A 6,000-nucleotide genomic window follows, 5' to 3' on the forward strand; every position below is an offset into this window, starting at 1 on the left:
TGTAATACGGTGCTTAAATGCATCGCAGCTGGCTGCCAATTGGAGTAGACATCAAATGCCTTGAGGTGTGCTCAAATAGAGACAGAACTGTGGTTGACAGGAAGGTGGGAGTGCTTCCTAACTGGTATTAAGGAGCTCTCTTTCTTTGTGGAGGAGCTCCAGCAAGTAACGGCCAAATTGAATAGATTTTCCAGCGCTGTTGCGCTACATGAAACAAGTTGGTGGAAAAAGTGCACAGGAAAAGCATCTTTACAAGGTAGCGTGGCCGAGCGGTCTAAGGCGCTGGATTAAGGCTCCAGTCTCTTCGGGGGCGTGGGTTCGAATCCCACCGCTGCCAGACAGTCATTTTAGGATCCTTGAGATTGACCTCTCTGCTTGAGCAAACAGATTTGCAAAGTGATACTGCATGCTCCCGGTCACATCCAAACGTGGCCTAATTGGCCAAAGTTGAAGGGCTTCACAAGGAAGCTCGGCGTCCTCTCTGCTGTTCTGCTTTCGTAAGACTGGGGAAAAAGGGCCCACGGTATAAATGCCACTGGGGTAGTGTGGCCGATGGGTCTAAGGCACTGGCTTTAGGCTCCAGTCTCTTCGGGTGTGTGGGTTCGAATCCCACTGCTGCCAGATGTGGTTTTAAACATGGCAACAAACTGCTTGAGTGTATTCGCTTTAAACGCCCGGGAATTGTCAGAGTACACTTAAGTTGGTAGCTAGTCAGTATAATGTGTTCTTTGAAACTTACGGCAGACTTGTTGTTGTGACGGCAACACATCCCCAATCTCGGATCTGCTCTCGAGCACATGTCTTTACCACGATCTTGGCAACGTCTGTACTGGAAGGCTCTCTCAGCCATTGTTCCTTTTAGCAAGAACACCCGGTTGAAACAGGAACAGTAATGATTCACAATTAGAGTAGTAATACTTTATAACTGGATTTGAATATAATAACAACAACAATGTGGGGTCTGCTGTGATGGAATCAGTAGCTTTCACTCTTTTGTGAAACAACAGTTACCTTGTAATACGGTGCTTAAATGCATCGCAGTTGGCTGCCAATTGGAGTAGACATCAAATGCCTTGAGGTGTGCTCAAATAGAGACAGAACTGTGGTTGACAGGAAGGTGGGAGTGCTTCCTAACTGGTATTAAGGAGCTCTCTTTCTTTGTGGAGGAGCTCCAGCAAGTAACGGCCAAATTGAATAGATTTTCCAGCGCTGTTGCGCTACATGACACAAGTTGGTGGAAAAAGTGCACAGGAAAAGCATCGTTACAAGGTAGCGTGGCCGAGCGGTCTAAGGCGCTGGATTAAGGCTCCAGTCTCTTCGGGGGCGTGGGTTCGAATCCCACTGCTGCCAGACAGTCATTTTAGGATCCTTGAGATTGACCTCTCTGCTTGAGCAAACAGATTTGCAAAGTGATACTGGATGCTCCCGGTCACATCCAAACGTGGCCTAATTGGCCAAAGTTGAAGGGCTTCACAAGGAAGCTCGGCGTCCTCTCTGCTGTTCTGCTTTCGTAAGACTGGGGAAAAAGGGCCCACGGTATAAATGCCACTGGGGTAGTGTGGCCGTTGGTCTAAGGCACTGGCTTTAGGCTCCAGTCTCTTCGGGTGTGTGGGTTCGAATCCCACCGCTGCCAGATGTGGTTTTAAACATGGCAACAAACTGCTTGAGTGTATTCGCTTTAAACGCCCGGGAATTGTCTAAGTACACTTAAGTTGGCAGCTAGTCAATATAATGTGTTCTTTGAAACTTATGGCAGACTGAGCAAATGTTTTTACAATGATCTTGGCAACGTCTGTACTGGAAGTCTCTCTCAGCCATTGTTCCTTTTAGCAAGAACACCCAGTTGAAACAGGAACAGTAATGATTCCCAGCGCTGTTGCGCTACATGAAACAAGTTGGTGTGAAAAGTGCTGAGGGAAAGCGCCATTACAGGGTAGCATGGCCAAGTGGTCTAATTCATTGGATTAAGGCTCCAGTCTCTTCGGGGGCCTGGCTTCGAATCCCACTGCTGCCAGACAGTCATTTTAGGATCCTTGGCAACGTCTGTACTGGAAGGCTCTCTCAGCCATTGTTCCTTTTAGCAAGAACACCCGGTTGAAACAGGAACAGTAATGATTCACAATTAGAATAATAATACTTTATAACTGGATTTGAATATAATAACAACAACATTGTGGGGTCTGCTGTGATGGAATCAGTAGCTTTCACTCTTTTGTGAAATAACAGTTACCTTGTAATACGGTGCTTAAATGCATCACAGTTGGCTGCCAATTGGAGTAGACATCAAATGCCTTGAGGTGTGCTCAAATAGAGACAGAACTGTGGTTGACAGGAAGGTGGGAGTGCTTCCTAAGCTGGTATTAAGGAGCTCTCTTTCTTTGTGGAGGAGCTCCAGCAAGTAACGGCCAAATTGAATCGATTTTCCAGCGCTGTTGCGTTACATGAAACAAGTTGGTTGAAAAAGTACACAGGAAAAGGACCTTTGTAAGGTAGCGTGGCCGAGCGGTCTAAGGCGCTGGATTAAGGCTCCAGTCTCTTCGGGGGCGTGGGTTCGAATCCCACCGCTGCCATACAGTCATTTTAGGATCCTTGAGATTGATCTCTCTGCTTAAAGGGTCACGAAACACCAAAACACATTTTTTGAGCTGTTGACAGTCGTATATGTGTCCCACACTGCTAAAAACACTATTAAGACACCTATATGTCACTAAAAAGTGTAAATTGGTTGTTTTTGCGTTATTTCAAGCAAATTCGTACTTCCAGTTTGAAACGAATTTTTGAAGCTGCGTCACGGTCATGACATAATAGCGTGTATTCCAGCGTGCAGACTGGGTGTCTGTGCCTAAGTGAGTCTAATTACGTCTTACAGTGTGATGCATTAATGCATGAGTAAGGCTTGGTTCAAACCAATCAGCGCGCTCTATTGTGCAACTTCATTAATATTCTTTACTATAACCGTGTTTTCAGGACAGAGACGCCACGTTGTGTTGGCAAAACAAGCGTGAAGTGTTGCTTTTATAGTTTGCTGCAGTTAAGTTTCGTTTTCATTTTCTCTCTGTGAGAGCTCAGAGTCACGTGTGGATTAACAGTGTACGCGACGCGCGACAACAATAACTTATGTGTCTAAGGAGGATTATTGTTTACCTGTGAGCTGTTCTCATCTGCAAACGCTGAGATCTGGATTCGTTTGTAGTATTCTCTTCATAAAGACGCAGCTCTAGTTGCTGGTGATTGTCCTGTCTCTACAGATATGGTAAGTGAGCGACCAGTTTATTCAGTTTGTTCGTATCTAACAAACTATTGCACAGAGTGTAAACACGTTAGCACCATAACCAAACTTTAACCTTGTGTAGGATTTTTTACCGCATTTTGTGACCGGAATAACACGCGCGGCTTTCTGACACTACCTGCCGTGTGCATCTAAGTTTCTGGGAAATGCGGAGGTTTTTTTTTCTCTCATTCGCCGTGCGGTATAAAACATTGCATGAAAAATACATGCTTAGAGCAGTTCCTTGAATCAAATATCTCGTTTGTCGCGAGGGGCATGAATGAACTCCCTGAATGAAAGAGCCAAACTGCAGCTAAAGTCCACCATTTAATAATTTGGCAAATAATTCGACTACAGATGTCCATGTAGGTTAAACACCATCACTTTATCGTGTGTGTGTGTGTGTGTGTGTGTGTGTGTGTGTGTGTGTGTGTGTGTGTGTGTGTGTGTATTTTGACTCTGAAACTCGCGCGTGCCCAAATAGACACTCCCACACCATCCCACTTTTCTTCCTCCGACACTCCCCCCTAAACAGAGCTGGACACGCCCACTTTTCTGACTTTTTCCAAAATAGAGGTGTGAAAACACCCTGCTGAAACGAGGGGGTTTCATGGCCCTTTAAGCAAACAGATTTGCAAAGTGATACTGGATGCTCCCGGTCACATCCAAATGTGGCCTAATTGGCCAAAGTTGAAGGGCTTCACTAGGAAGCTCGGCGTCCTCTCTGCTGTTCTGCTTTCGTAAGACTGGGGAAAAAGGGCCCACGGTATGAATGCCACCGGGGTAGCGTGGCCGATGGGTCTAAGGCACTGGCTTTAGGCTCCAGTCTCTTTGGGGGCGTGAGTTCAAATCCCACTGCTGCCAGATGTGGTTTTCAACAGGGCAGCAAACTGCTTGAGTGTATTCACTTTAAACGCCCGGGAATTGTGAGAGTACACTTAAGTTGGCAGCTAGTCAGTATAATGTGTCCTTTGAAACTCACGGCAGACTTGTTGTTGTGACGGCAACACATCCCCAATCTCGAATCTGCTCAGGAGCAAATGTCTTTACCACGACCTTGGCAACGTCTGTACTGGAAGGCTCTCTCAGCCATTGTTCCTTTTAGCAAGAACACCCGGTTGAAACAGGAACAGTAATGATTCACAATTAGAGTAATATTACTTTATAACTGGATTTGAATATAATAACAACAACAATGTGGGGTCTGCTGTGATGGAATCAGTAATTTTCACTCTTTTGTGAAAAAACAGTTACCTTGTAATACGGTGCTTAAATGCATCGCAGCTGGCTGCCAATTGGAGTAGACATCAAATGCCTTGAGGTGTGCTCAAATAGAGACAGAACTGTGGTTGACAGGAAGGTGGGAGTGCTTCCTAACTGGTATTAAGGAGCTCTCTTTCTTTGTGGAGGAGCTCCAGCAAGTAACGGCCAAATTGAATAGATTTTCCAGCGCTGTTGCGCTACATGAAACAAGTTGGTGGAAAAAGTGCACAGGAAAAGCATCTTTACAAGGTAGCGTGGCCGAGCGGTCTAAGGCGCTGGATTAAGGCTCCAGTCTCTTCGGGGGCGTGGGTTCGAATCCCACCGCTGCCAGACAGTCATTTTAGGATCCTTGAGATTGACCTCTCTGCTTGAGCAAACAGATTTGCAAAGTGATACTGCATGCTCCCGGTCACATCCAAACGTGGCCTAATTGGCCAAAGTTGAAGGGCTTCACAAGGAAGCTCGGCGTCCTCTCTGCTGTTCTGCTTTCGTAAGACTGGGGAAAAAGGGCCCACGGTATAAATGCCACTGGGGTAGTGTGGCCGATGGGTCTAAGGCACTGGCTTTAGGCTCCAGTCTCTTCGGGTGTGTGGGTTTGAATCCCACTGCTGCCAGATGTGGTTTTAAACATGGCAACAAACTGCTTGAGTGTATTCGCTTTAAACGCCCGGGAATTGTCAGAGTACACTTAAGTTGGTAGCTAGTCAGTATAATGTGTTCTTTGAAACTTACGGCAGACTGAGCAAATGTTTTTACAATGATCTTGGCAACGTCTGTACTGGAAGTCTCTCTCAGCCATTGTTCCTTTTAGCAAGAACACCCAGTTGAAACAGGAACAGTAATGATTCCCAGCGCTGTTGCGCTACATGAAACAAGTTGCTGTGAAAAGTGCTGAGGGAAAGCACCATTACAGGGTAGCATGGCCAAGTGGTCTAATTCATTGGATTAAGGCTCCAGTCTCTTTGGGGGCGTGGCTTCGAATCCCACCGCTGCCAGACAGTCATTTTAGGATCTTTGGCAACGTCTGTACTGGAAGGCTCTCTCAGCCATTGTTCCTTTTAGCAAGAACACCCGGTTGAAACAGGAACAGTAATGATTCACAATTAGAGTAATAATACTTTATAACTGGATTTGAATATAATAACAACAACATTGTGGGGTCTGCTGTGATGGAATCAGTAGCTTTCACTCTTTTGTGAAATAACAGTTACCTTGTAATACGGTGCTTAAATGCATCGCAGTTGGCTGCCAATTGGAGTAGACATCAAATGCCTTGAGGTGTGCTCAAATAGAGACAGAACTGTGGTTGACAGGAAGGTGGGAGTGCTTCCTAAGCTGGTTTTAAGGAGCTCTCTTTCTTTGTGGAGGAGCTCCAGCAAGTAACGGCCAAATTGAATCGATTTTCCAGCGCTGTTGCGCTACATGAAACAAGTTGGTGGAAAAAGTACACAGGAAAAGCACCTTTGTAA

At 45.8% G+C, this 6,000-nt stretch overlaps 4 non-coding genes across 4 annotated transcripts; all 4 read left to right on the forward strand.

The window, feature by feature from the left end:
- The first annotated feature begins 255 nt into the window (after positions 1-255).
- On the forward strand, positions 256-337 carry trnal-aag (transfer RNA leucine (anticodon AAG)). Its single transcript has one exon. It is a non-coding gene; the product is annotated as a tRNA-Leu (tRNA).
- Positions 338-1,268: 931 nt separating this feature from the next.
- Positions 1,269-1,350, forward strand: trnal-aag (transfer RNA leucine (anticodon AAG)). The gene has a single exon. It is a non-coding gene; the product is annotated as a tRNA-Leu (tRNA).
- A 1,138-nt stretch (positions 1,351-2,488) lies between these two features.
- Positions 2,489-2,570, forward strand: trnal-aag (transfer RNA leucine (anticodon AAG)). The gene has a single exon. It is a non-coding gene; the product is annotated as a tRNA-Leu (tRNA).
- A 2,209-nt stretch (positions 2,571-4,779) lies between these two features.
- trnal-aag (transfer RNA leucine (anticodon AAG)) lies at positions 4,780-4,861 on the forward strand. Its single transcript has one exon. It is a non-coding gene; the product is annotated as a tRNA-Leu (tRNA).
- Positions 4,862-6,000: the final 1,139 nt, after the last annotated feature.

Source organism: Danio rerio, chromosome 6, assembly GCF_049306965.1.
Source record: "Danio rerio strain Tuebingen ecotype United States chromosome 6, GRCz12tu, whole genome shotgun sequence".
NCBI classification, from domain to species: domain Eukaryota; kingdom Metazoa; phylum Chordata; class Actinopteri; order Cypriniformes; family Danionidae; genus Danio; species Danio rerio.